The sequence below is a fragment of the Barbus barbus genome (genome assembly GCF_936440315.1).
Source record: "Barbus barbus genome assembly, chromosome: 14".
Taxonomy (NCBI): domain Eukaryota; kingdom Metazoa; phylum Chordata; class Actinopteri; order Cypriniformes; family Cyprinidae; genus Barbus; species Barbus barbus.
The window spans coordinates 8137702-8152322 of NC_136742.1; positions in this window are offsets into that span (position 1 = coordinate 8137702).

Genomic DNA, 14621 nt, shown 5'->3' on the forward strand with positions numbered 1-14621 from the left:
TTCCTGTCTGGTCGGTTTGTTAAAACATCTTACATTATGATTTCTACAGGAAATTGCTGACAAGATGCCAGACTTTTGTGCCGCCTATGGCTGCTGTAACCGCCTTTGTCTCGAAACGAGAACCCGAGGGATCACCTTTCACTTGTAGGATATTACAATATTATGAATTATTTTTAGGATAATCGTTAGTTACTTAGTGGAAGTATGTACATATTACATAATAGTATTGCTAGATTGTTGTTGACACAAGGTTTAGAATATTTTGTTTACATAATCACTGAATGTTTGAATATAGTTTTTAGTGTGTTTATCTTATTCTTGAATTACATACATACATACATACATACATACTTACATACAGTTACCCCCAACATATGATAATCTAGGTGTTTACTTGTGTCCTTGGCCTTAAATGGAAAGATGGATTTAAAATGTTGACAATAATTTATATATCTGGGTAGATTTCTCACTTTTTTAAGGTTTCCCAAATCCAGAGAGAGGAGGAGGAAGTGGGAAGTTGCCCTAAGAAGGGACGGTTTTGCTGCCACTGACAGGACACTGATCTGCAGCGAGCACTTCAAGACCGAGGACTTCGACAGGACCGGGCAGACTGTGCGGATTAAAGATGGTGTTGTGCTATCCATTTTCAGCTTCCCAGCACATCTTCAAAGGGTATGTGTATGTGTAAACAATTTAAGGTGTATAAGACTGATATATCAATATACACGTGATTAAATGTGATTTGTTTTTGTTTCTGCAAGGTATATCATTTGTTGTTTATTACAGCACATTTTAGACACTCAAAACTACTTTATTTTAGTCAGTAGCAATAAGAAGCACAACAACTTCAAGACAACTAGAAGACAACCTGCCAATGGACTTGATGCCTGATGTAAGTATTTGCAAGTGAAATGTCACAACTAATGATAGCAGCATATAGGTAAGGGATAATGTATAGAATGCCGGTCATTATTGGGAAAATAAGTCCCGACAGGGTGAACAGGACCCCGACACACAGCGGAGGGACTTATTCCCAATAATGACCGGCGTTCTATACATTATCCCGCTTATTACACGGCTACTTTCCAAAACGAAACAATAAACTCTCCATGATATGACTCTTTAGCCTACATAGCCTAGGCTATAGCCTATTTGTTACCGTTCATCGTGGCTTTTGCTGAGAAACAAATAGATTACAGATTTAACATAGGCTCGAACGTTGGGAAGGCCCATTCAAGTGAATGGAACTTTCTGCAGCCCTCTGAAAAGCCGTGTAATAACTTGTAATATTAAATCCTTTATCTTGGTGGTACCCAGAAAGGTCTATGATGGTGTTAGTAGTCTATGAGCCCAGTATTATTTGAGGTGGTACTCTGTTAAAAAAAAGTTTGAAAACTACTGGCTATCTCACTTTCTCTGTCACTCATACACTAGAATGAATAAACATTTGTGAACATCGAAACTACACCCAGGGGTACACAACCTTTACATTTTGTGTCCAGAGCCACAACACATATTTTTGCCTTACAAGTGGAGAAGCCTATACAATTTCTTAAAAGTATGCTGTTGTGTTGTCTGTTGAAGAACTGTAGAACCCAAAAATTTATTCAGGCTCGCAGAATTGAGATTGAATTGAAGATTGAATTCTTGAAAAAGTAAGTTATTATTATTTTGCCAATACAACAGGGAGCACTGCAGAGAGGAGAGTGAGGAGGTTGAGGCACAAGCAGGAGCGCAAGCTGCAGGCCACTGAGCACTTGTATGCATTGCCTGCTTCCCCTAAGGCTATAAAGGCCAAATTTGAACAGGCCTCAGTGAGACTGAGGAAAATGCAGCGGGAGAAGAGTAATGCCTTGAGGAGAGAGAAGAGGGTCAAGAACAACATGCAGGCTCTTCTGGAGGAACTGAAGGAGAAAAATCTCATCAACGAAGAGCTGAAAGACAGGCTTGAATGCTACTCAGGTAAAATAAAAAATATTCCATTGAATATTTTGTGTATTATATGTTCTTTTTTGACTTCCTACTTACTTTTAATAGACCTACTGAATCACTTTTGTTAATTGAATTTCAGATCTTCCGGTTCATCTCCTGTCGAGGCAGGGTGTAGAGTACACCAAGGCCCAGAGAGATTTTGCCCTTACGCTCCATCTGCATGGTCCAAAGGCATATAACTACCTGAGAGAGACTCTACATATTCACCTGCCACATCCCAGTTCAATGCAAAGGTATTCTATATGATGTCTACATTAACACTGAATTACATAAAGCACTACATACAAAATGATCATGAATGGTTAAATCACAGGCTGGCAATGACGATTAAAGGCGTCAAATATGTTGTTTAAAGGGGCGAACTGGGGAAAGATCGGGTGAAAGTTACCCAAAGTCAAATGGGTGTTAATATTACAGATATGTTTAGTATGTCCAGTGTCCACCATAGGGATGCTTGGGTTAGTGGTTTAAATGTCTACGTGGTTAAATGTCTACTTTTTAATTATACAAGGTGGCTGAGCTCTCTTGACGCCAGACCTGGTCTCAATAAAATGATGTTGGACATGCTGGAAAGACGGCGTCAGGAAGATGAGGACAAATATGGACGTGTCACTCTGATGCTGGATGCCATGTCCATAAAACATCACGTCCAACATGATCCTCAGACACAAACAATGTTTGGATATGTGGACATGGGGGATCGATTGAATGAGACTGACATGGCTTCCGAGGTTCTTGTGTTTATGGTGGTTGGGCTTCAAGGTTATTGGAAAGCTCCAATCGCATTTTATTTGACCAAGTCCCTCACAGCAGAATCACAGAAAGTGTTAGTAGAACATGCATTAGAAGAGCTGCATCATCGTCAGATAAGGGTGGTGTGCATGACAATGGATGGTCATGCATCAAATGTCAGTATGTGCACCAAACTTGGGTGTGACCTAAAAGCAGACCCCTGTAAGCCCTTGAAGACCCATTTCCCACATCCAGTAACCCATGACAAAGTTTCTGTTATGATGGACGCTTGCCACATGCTGAAGCTGGCACGCAATATGTTGCAGGTACATGCTCATTATTGCCTATCTGCTCGGGTTGACTGTTCTGCTTTTTATACATTTTGATTGTATTTACATAGTTGTGCAGAATATGGTGCTTTACAGTTGACGTGTGCAGTGAAAAAAAATCTGATTCTGCAGGCATCCCAATAACAAGCATAAGTGGCTGTATAAATTGGAAGTACATTGTTCAACTGAACAATGTCCAAAAGAAAAGTGGTCTACATGCTGCCAACCGAGTCACAGACAAGCATGTGAACTTTGCCAATCAGAAGATGAAGGTATGTTTGCATGATGATTTATGTATAGAGGGCTGCAATAGAAATGGGCTCTAGGGCTTTATTGTGTTTTTATACTTTTTGATGATGTTTGTATCTTGTAGCGCTAATGTGCCCTTTATTTCTCCTTATAAACTCAATCAAGGTCTCCCTGGCTGCTCAGACTTTGAGTAACTCTGTGGCAGTGGCGCTCCGCACCTTGCAGGAAGTGGGCTATGCAGAGTTCAAAGACTGTGAGGCTACTACAGAATTTATTAAGGTAATATAGCTAGGGATTTGACCAAAAACATTTCCCAACATTCTACTGTTCTTGCCAACATTTGAGAGATTCATTGCTGCAACCCCTTTAACCTAAATGTGAATGCCTCCGGGATTAACCCGTTAACATTTTAATTTTATTTTCATAAATGTGATCTGAGAACAGTGACTCCACATTGAATTGAGACTGATTCAGTCTAATTTAGTGTGGAGTAACTGTTCCTAGGTCACGTTTAGGGTTGAAAGGTACAAAGTGTGAATCCACTCTAAGTTATAGTGATGTTTTCAGTGCTTTCAGTTAATTTAGATATTTGTTTATAGATAACAGACAGGCTGTTTGACATCTTGAACAGTCGCAATCCCAGAGCCAAAGGGTTCAAAGCCCCCCTTGGTTCTTGGAATTGGACAAGCACCAGGGAGTTCTTGATAAAAGCCAGGGGGTACTTGCTCACTTTGAAGATGGAGGATGGCACACCCCTTTACCGAACAAAGAGGTCTTTTAATATAGTGACTGTTCAATTAGTGATGCACTGACACCATTTGTAGTCACCAATACCCAGTACAAATTCTTAATTATAATTAAATTATCAGAATGAGACTGCTGATTTAAAAAATAAGGGTTTATTTTAGTCTTTGTTAGATGTGTACAAGTTGTCAATTTACAAATCATTAAACTATCTAAGGTAAAACTCTACCGGTTTCAGTGCATCCCTCAAGTTCAACAGATGTTCTGTTTTCTTCTTTATCTACTATCTTCTGCATCAAGTTCAGATGCTCTGTCCTCCTGTCTGCATCGAGTTCATAAGATGCTCTGTCCCGTAAGATGTTCTGTCCTGTCTGCATCAAGTTCAGAAGATGCTCTTTTCTGTCTCTGCGAGTTCATAAAGTGGTACGTATTATGTATTATTCATATGATGCTATCTTTCTCCAATGTGTTCAAATTTGCAAATTTGTCTGTGTTCCAATTCTCTTGTATTCAGTTTTTTTCTTTCCAGAGGACGGTGTCAAAATGGTATGTATTGCATGGTCTGCAGGTTATGTTTTGAATTAGTTCAAGAAGGTTTAGTGTCCTAAAAGTAATTTTAAGGATCCTAAACCTCACACTGATTTTATTTTAAGTCAGGGATGCAAACGAGTTAGCTTAAAGCCCCCCAGATTTGTTTCTGCCCTGAGAAGTGCTGCTTTGGGAGCATTCACTATTTTTACTTTATACTGTTAGTTTGCATCCCTACTTTCTTGTGTCCTGTTTTCGCAGAATCATCTTAGTAATACAATATTTGCTTTTGAAGGTACCTCTCTGTCCTGGGCTTCATCATAAACATTGACACGTTGATATCGATGGTTCCTGTGCTGCTTGAAGGCCAGCGATATGTCCTGACCTACAGATTCAGCCAGGACCACTTGGAACTCCTGTTTAACTCCATCAGAGCATCCGGTAGGGTACATAATTTATATTTACCAGCTGCAACACTAAGTGATATGAAGTTTTAGCAAATTGTTGTATAATTTTTCAGTTTGTCAGTCCATATGTTTTTTTTTTTGTTTTTTCATTTCTGGTAAAATATGTTTTCTGAAGACATATACATTATCTGAAAGTGTCACAAACTACTTTGAGTATTTAGAAAAATGTGTTTTACTATCTGTTTGCAGAATTTATACTGCATTTACACTGATACAGTCTGAATTGTTTGATAATACCTGTATATCGTGTATTTTTTTAAGGTGGCTGGAATAACAACCCCAATGCCAGCCAGTTTAAGTATATATTTAGAAAGCTGATGGCCCGGTGCGGAGTTGTGAAGCCATGCAGAGGCAATGTTACAGCACAGGATGAGACCGAGACCCTACCAGCGGTTATCGACACCTCTACAAGCCTGTCAGCTGTAGATATGTCCTCTGCAGCAGGAGGAGAAGAAGATCTTCCCTCTCCATTTGCTGACATTCCTGCATTGGTACATGACCACAGTTACCTTCCCGTCCGCTTCAATGGTCTTGTGGACAATGCTCTCGTATACATTTCAGGTAAAGGCTGACTGAAAGTCGATTTAGCCTATAACTGATAGTGCCAATAGTCAAATCGGTGGGAAAATAATCTGATCATAGTTCAAAAAGAGAGTTGTCCCCTTAATTCCCCCATTCTTATTGATTATTATTATTATTGTTGTTGTTATTATTATTATTATAAGTTACAATGTTATTATACTAACTCAAATTTCAGGATTTGTTGTGCGAAGGGCTCTGAAGAAGCTGTCCTGTGATGTCTGCCGTGCCAGCCTGGTGACAGACGCTGCATCTGCCATCAAGGACCAGAGTTACCACCTGCTGTCTCTGAAAAACAATGGAGGCCTGGTGATTCCCTCAGAGGGAACAGTGAGGGTCGTCAGGGCAGCAGAGTGGGTCATTCGCCAGGCATCAGCGAGTTTCAAACGATCACAGCCCATCAAACAGCTGGAGGTCATGTACATTGTACGGAAGAGGATCGGGTCAGAGGATGTGTTTGCGCTCGGGGAGCACATCAGTGAAACACAGTATGGCATAGACAGCCACCACCATACACTGTTGACATTAGTTGTTTCCCTGTTTTTTAAGCTAAGGCTACACCACATAGCGAAATTGACTACACTTAGCTTACAAAACAACAACATGCGACAGAAACTCAACAAATCAGTCCTTTTCAAAGGGCATTAGTCCAATGTGGGTCTCTGGTGGGTCTTCCAGTGAGGATGGACACTGGGTTTCACTGATCCTCACCCACCCCCACCCCCCTTCCCGTGAGGATGGACACTGGTTACAGCGGTCCTCACAACCCACCCCCACCCTCCCCTTTCCTGTGAGGATGGACACTGGTTACAGCGGCCCTCACAACCCCACACCACCACCCCACCCCTTTCAAGTGTACATATTGTATGTAGTTCTCTGCAAACCTATGGTGGCATCATGCCTTCAGTTTGTCTTGAACAACCACACATAAAAGGTTGCACATATTATATTGGTATTTTATCGTATTTGGCTGTAGATAGATTTATGAGTGAAGTTACTAACACAATAGATTGGCCGTAACACACTCACCCATTTTATAATCACATTCCCTCTCTCTGTCTCTCTCTCTCTCTCTCTCTCTCTCTCTCTCACTTTCTCACAAACACACATACAGACACAGGGAGAGAATGTTAACTTGTATCTATTATTTTGTCAGAATGCATCAGAATGCTTCGTTTGTATGTGAAAATCACAAATTCACCAGCCGCCACTGATCATGAGTTATATTAATGCTAACCCACTCTATTTCTTCCTCTCTTAACCTCACTTGTGAGGTAAACCTTTTCCAGTCATCAGCCATCCTTGTATTTGATGTCCCACTGGCCCTCATCGCACCTGAAGTCCCAACCCAACGACTGCCCTACCATCTCTTGTTGCTGTCCCCTTGTCCAGACTTCCTGGCCTGCACAGCCTAGCGACCCACAACCTGCCAACCTATTCACTTATCACTTCATCATCACTTATCAGGCCCAGCCAGATGAGGACCAGAACCAGCACCACTGGGACACCTTTGATACTTCGCTAAATTTTTAATGAAAATGAAAAGAAAAAAAAAATCCATCAAATGTCTCTAACACCTCTGTCCAAACATTGATTTTAACAAATCTTCAAAAAATATTTGAAAAGTGCCTTTATAATGTCTAAACAAACTGGTTTACTACCATTTTATGTGTAAAAATATTTTTATTAACAATTTGGAAATATGGACTTTAGTTCTTTGTGCTGTGTTATTGTCATCACTGTACAGGGTGGGGATTTCAACATGCAGCGTTTCTTGATGTATATTTGTTAAGGGAAATCTTGTAGGCTTAGTCTACCTATTCTAGAACATTATTCTATTTTTTACAACATAAGATAATTATTCAAAAGTATTCAGTGTCATAACTACGTATTTGACGTTTATAATAAATCAAACCGTTTGAAAATCGGTTAAAAATTGAGCACGTTATGGCTATTTAAAAATTACATGTTTTACTATCAACACAATATTTTGGGTGAGCGAGCAGCCTGTGGTAAGATGTCCGCCATATGCGGACGTTCGACTCCGTTGGCCAGCAACGCAGACGAGACATCTAGTCATTCTATATATATCTATGAGGGAAACATCCAAAATGTGAACTGCTGGTGTGCTTCCAGGAACAGGGTTTGGAAACACTAGTCTATTATCACACACGTGCTTAAATAAGACATTGCACATCAGCACTTCAGCATGTGACCAAAACAAGGAAGTAAAAACAATCGCTTCTGAACTTGCTGACTTGAAATATTAGAACCCTAGAATAAGAACAGCTCTGAGAGTGCCAGCATCAGCGTTACACCGGCCATAAAAACAGCCATTAACCCACTTTCACTGATAAAGTTTTAGGCATACAGTGATTTTTTTTTTCTTCTGAGAATACCATTTCTGGGATTATGCAACAAAATGAAACACTGAAGAAAAGCATGTTCTTTCTACTACATGAGTCAGACTTAGTGAGTCAGAATTGCGAAATCCTGAAAAAACAAGGAAGGGTGCAATCTAATGGATTAATTTTCACTTCATCTAATGATATAAAGCTCCACTGATTCTTTGAGTTCTCTCAAAAATCTAAATTCTGTCATTTAGTTTGTAGAAACATGGGGCTGTCATAAAAAGCCATAAAAGTATCCTAAAAGTAGTCAATTTGAACATTATGATAGCTAAAGAACAAATCACATGAACTAGTGTCTTTATGGCCTTTTTAGACCTTGTGCGCTCCTGTTGTAGTATAGTTAGGACTTTGTAAAGATTTCTGCCTTTATGTTCCACAAAAAAAGATAATGGCATACAGGTCTGGACATGTAGCTGATTTTCACTTTTGGGAAAAATATTAATTGAAAACCCAAAAGCAGAAAAAAATAAGCTAGCAATGAAGCCAATTATAGCTTAACCTTATCAATTACATATATATATTTTATCAGTGTGTGGGTTCCTAATCATTCCCCATTATCGATAAGCAGTGTGGCAAAGCTCAAATATACAGTCCAGGGTCATAAATAGTTTGGTTGGTAGATGAAATCGGTCCTTGAGCAAAGGCCATTAAAAAGCTAATGTAAGCAAATGCTGGAAACCACTATCACTAGTACAAACTCACATGATCTGTAGTGGCACTTCCTTTTTCTTTTCATTATTATTTAATTTCATTAATATTATTTTTAACATTTGTTTTTAAAATATCCTATTTTTATTTTCATTTAATAAACAAATAATTTTAAAAACATGAATTATGATTTGCATATTGCTTGTTTACAAGCATAAAAAGAGTAGTGATCTCAAACAATCACTGTTTTCTCAAACAATTTCAAGTGTACAACAGAAAAGCTCCATTTTACTTGCTTCCTCTAATTATTTCTTCTAAACCTCACAGTAGAAAGGGCAGGAATGGGGGCTCATTATAACTTGTATACGTCAGAACTGATTAACAAGAGGATATTGGATGACTAGGTCATTTTCTTGAATGACTTTCAGATCTTGATATTAGAGTAAAGCAATGCAACACTTTGTGTTACAGTCAAAATGTCTTTGTTGCTATTTGAAACAGGCACCTCACAAGTCTGAATCACAGTCACACCAAACGTGACTAGACTCTTCCTGTCGGTGTTCTGCGTCTCATGTTCCATGCCATTATTTTAAATGTAATTCCCCTGATGCACTCATCCTTAGTGAGATTTGCAGAGGCACACGTAAAGGTAAAAATGTTCACCGCTGACACGTGGTTCAGTTTTACAGGCAGTTTGCAGTGAGGGAGTCTTTAAAGATATCAAATAATGAAAAAAATCAATCAGTGTTTTGGTATGGTGAGTTTCAAGTAACCTGAGGTTTCTTGATGATTGTGATTACTGGAATTTTAGAGAATTATTAGTGGGCTGTCATTATTATACTGCTGTAAGAAAAAAATAATTGTATGTATCCCTCTTACCAATTTACCGCTGGACTGATAAGGGCCTGAGTTCAAAATTCTAATTGATCCTTTGTCTAACTGTCTTCTGTCAGCAGATAGACACAGAGGTAAGTGCAATACAATCAACAGGTTTATTGAGTAGGAGCAGAGGGGAATGAGATGAGCAGAATGTCCAGGGAAGCAGGCAGGGTATGGAAATGTCTCTAGGGGCTTATCTGAGTGTGAATGTCCTTTTTCCTTTTCCAGGAGATCCAGAGGTAACTGTGGAGCATGGAGAACTGGAGCGGTGGAGAACGGGGATAGGAACACTGGAGCAACTGGTAAGTAGACAAAAGGTAAGGAGGTCAGGTTTGTCAACATGGGAAGTTTGAGACCAGACAGTGAGTGAACGGGAGGAGTGCAGGGATATAGTGCTGCTGATTAGTGCTGACAGATGGCGGTGATCAGAAATCAGGGGATTGGGATCTGGTGAGTGTCGTTGGTGGAGACTGTGGTGACTCTCTGACACTTCTGATGGAAGTTTATTACTAACTGATTACTTGGTGACTTATGCTTACTTCACGTACTCACTCTACAATTCACCCACAGCAATGGAACACAACACACTACATAATTAAGTGAGTGACTTCAAAAATGTATTGAAATTAATTAAAGTAGGCAAATGATATGAATGCTGTAGTAGACGTCTAGTTTTAACAATAAATGAATTCAAAAACAAAAGGAGAGAAATACAAAACAAAATAATACACCAATAAATGGATTAAGGCAACTTGTCATCTGTCTTTTATACTTATAAATAAACTAATTTCTTTCTCAAATCGTTGTGGCCAGAAAAAAAACAAAGGCCACTTCACAAACAAAATAAAGTCTGTGTTACCTCGATGATCCGATGTGAACAAATTGTTCATGTTGGTACAAATTGATTCAGTTCTTCCGTTGAAACGCGACGTCCCACGGCGCCAGAGGACCTGTTGAGCTCATGGTACTCACAGGGCTGTCTGGTGGCGTTCTTCATCCATCTCGTGCCGATATACTTCAAACAATAAACTGTCAGGTCACTGTTACTCGGAACGGTTTTCAGAAAATAAAGTCCCGAGGCTGAGGCTGAGGCTGATCACACGACATACATTGAACTCACAACATAAAATAAACAGCGTACACACCACGAATCATACAAATCACAAATCTTTATAATCTTTCTCACTTCCGTCCTCTCTAGCGGCACGAGTAGTACCCCTAGACCAACGGGAACATAAATATCGATAGAAACAATAAAAGATTTTATGGTCTAAAATCCTGAGTTCCTCGTATCGACAATCACTCTTCCACTCTATAAAGATACGAGTGGTACCTCTATGTTGACGAAATGCTAACTGTACTTAAGAAACGTTTAGGTTTTAAGGCCTAAAACCCTGTTTCTCGCGTCGACTTCCAGGATCACCGCTGGAAACGTTTAGGATTTTATGGCCTAAAATCCCCGGTTATCCAGACGATATCCTGCTTCTCTCGAGTCTCTCTTTCCAATCTTCTTTGCTCTTTTCTAAGTTCCGCCCCCTCTCCCTCCTGATTGGAGGAATGAACTTATATACTGTTATTTAACCAAGGTGATAACAGCAACACACAAACATGCTGTTAAGCACATTTTCACAAAGTGCATTTCAACCAAACTCCCTGTGTAAGCGAGTCTCTGAAAGAAACAACACATGGTACAAAATACATACATTTACCCATTAACACCAAAAAACATGTTTTCTAACAGGGTTACATGTATTTAAGGGCAATACATATAATCATACTATTAAATATTTTTCTGTAGCACTTTAGTTTAGGTAGCCTACCAATTCTCACGATTGACTAGTTGCTTATTAGCGTGCTTATATTGGTTGTTTATTAGTACTTATAAAGATGCCTTATTCTGCATGACCATATTTTAGATCCCTTAATCCTACTCCATACCTAAACGTACAACTACCTTACTAATTATTAATTAAGCAAATGAAGGGTTTACTGAGGCAAATGTTGTAGTTAATAGTTAGTTAACAGTGAGAATTGGTCCCCAAACTAAAGTGTGACCTATTTTTTTCTAAGTAAAAACTATAGTTTCCATTCAAACCTTTTAACATTTTACATTGTAGGCTATTATTTAAATATATTAAAGACAATATTAGTACATTTAGTACAACAATAGCCTACATTTGCAGTAAAATATTTAATAAAAGTATAGTAAGTAAAATATATAAGGCACCAAATGGTTTACAGTGAAAACTGCAAAGGTCACTGTGACAACATGTAGGCTATCACTCCACAACATAGGCCTATTGATTTACTTTATCACTTTTAACTTAAAACATCTAATGTATGGAATGACAATCCTGCCATAATTAGAAATAAATAAATAAATGAAATTTAAATTTAGAAATTTAAATACATTTATTTATTTATTATTATGGTAGGAATGGCATTCCATACTAATGTAGGCTATATATGCAGGTCTGGAAGCAGTGGCCAAAGTCTCCCTCTAGTGGTTAAAATGTGGAAAAGCACGTTTCTAAGGTTGTGGACACCGTTTATGGTTGTGGATAGGCTTTGCTGTAATGGCAGGACGGTTAGACGTTCAAACCTTGATCCAATCGATAAGCCACATTATATATAAGGACTTTAAGAGTTAGTAAATTGTGATGGGAAGACAGGGAAGCTTTTTTTTTAATGTACACTTATAAATGCATGATTAAAACTAATCACTGCAAATGAACTGTGCAGAGGGATAAACTGCAGTCTCTCAAAAGGGAGGAGTGATTAGAAGTCAACAGATCTGTGAAAATAAAGTCTTTAATGGTTTTATATCTGAAGAGCGCGGAACGCGAGGAAGGGAACAGAACATTTACAGGGCTTCTGAAATGAATCAAAAGAAAATTAACCATGGTTTCACTACAAATAAAACCAAAAAACATGGTTTCTATAATTAAACCATGGTAACCACAAATTAGTCATGGTCTTGCAACAGTTTAACCATGGTATTTGTAGTAAAACTGTGGTTATACAAATGGTGCGATACGACAAAACCATGGTTACTACAATTTTACTATAATAAAACCATGGTTAATCCTTATTCGAGGATTATGAGCAATTTCACATGAGTAATAGCGCCTTTGTTCCTGATTGTAATTAGTCACGAGCTGAAAGCAAAAACCAAAGTTCATATTTAGAAACTTACAGTCATGGCCAAAAATATCGACACCCTTGGTAAATATGATCAAAGAAGGCTGTGAATATTAATCTGCATTGTTCATCCTTTTGATCTTTTATTTAAAAAAAATCACAAAAATCTATTCTTTCATTGGATAATAAGAATTTAAAATGGGAGGAAATATCATTATGAAATAAATGTTTTTCTCTAATACACATTGGCCACAATTAACTGCACCCTTTTATTCAATACTTTTTGAAACCTCCATTTTCCAGTTTAACAGCTCTAAATATTCTCCTATAATGCCTGATGAGCTTAGAGAACACCTGACAAGAGATCAGAGACCATTTCTTCATCCAGAATCACTCCAGATCCTTTAGATTCACAGCTCCATGACGGTGCTTCTTCTCTTCAGTTCACCTCACTCATTTTCTACAGGGTTCAGGTCAGAGGACTGGAATGGCCAGCAGAAGCTCGGTTTTGTGCTCAGTGACCCATTTTTGTGTTGTTTTTGAGGTTTGTGTTTGGATTATTGTATGGTTGGAAGATCGAAACATGGCCCATTATAAGATTTCTAACAGAGTCAGTCACTTGTTGATTTTTTATCTGTTGGTATTTGATAGAATCCATGATGCCATGTGTCTAAACAAGATGTCCAGGACCTCCAGCAGAAATATAGGCCCACAACATCAAAAATACAGCAGTATATGTCATTGTACACATGGGGAACTTTTTATCCCTGTGCTCACCAAACCCATCTTGAGTATTTGCTGCTAAAAAGCTTTTTTTTTTTTTTTTTTTTCATCTGACCATAGAAGCCAGTCCCATTTGAAGTTCCAGTCGTGTCTGATAACTGAATATGCTGGAGTTAGTTTTTGGATGAGTTAGGAGAATTTTTCTTGAAACCCTCCCAAACAACATGTGGTGATGTAGGTGCTATTTGACAATTTTTTTTAAGGTTTTCTGACCCTGAGACTTTCTGCAATTTTCCAGCTGTGGTCCTTGGAGAGTCTTGAGCCACTCAAACTCTCCTCCTCACCGTGCATTAGGACGATATAGACACGTCCTCTTCCAGGCAGTTTCGTAACATTTTCTGTTGATTGGAAATTCTTAATTATTTCCCTGATGGTGGAAATGGGAATTTTCACTGCTCTAGCTCTTTTCTTAAAGCCACTTCACTAATTTGTTAAGCTCAATTATCTTTTGCTGCACATCAGAAATATATTCTTTGTTTTTTCTCATTCTGATGGATGATTAAGGGCATTTAGGCTTTGCTTTCCCTCTTATTTATATTTCTGTGAAACAGGAAGCCATGGCTGGATAATTTCATGTTCATAATCACCCTTTACCGCTCACAATTGTGAATATGAATAGGAATATACTTCAGAGCTATTTTACTCATAAGAATTTCTAGGGGTGCCAATAATTGTGTCCAACGTGTATTTGAGAAAAACATTTATTTCATAATATTTCCCCCCATTTTAAATTCTTATTATCCAATGAAAGGTTAGATTTTTGTGAATTTTTTTAAATTAAAGATCAAAGGGATCATTAACAATGCAGATTAATTTTCACAGCCTTCTTTGATCATATTTACCAAGGGTGCTGATATTTATGGCCATGGGTGTACACTGTAGACCCAATCACTTCAGTCTTGTTTGCTTATTATTTATAATATATTTATATCTCTATATTTATAGTACAATATTATTTATAGTCAATCTATTATTTATTTTCTGAATTAAAGGGATAATTCACCCAATTAAAGGGATAGTTCACCCAAAAATTAAAATTTGATATTTATCTACTTACCCCCAGGGCATCCAAGATGCAGGTGACTTCTTTTCTTCAGTAGAACACAAACGAAGATTTTTAACTCAAACCGTTGCTGTCT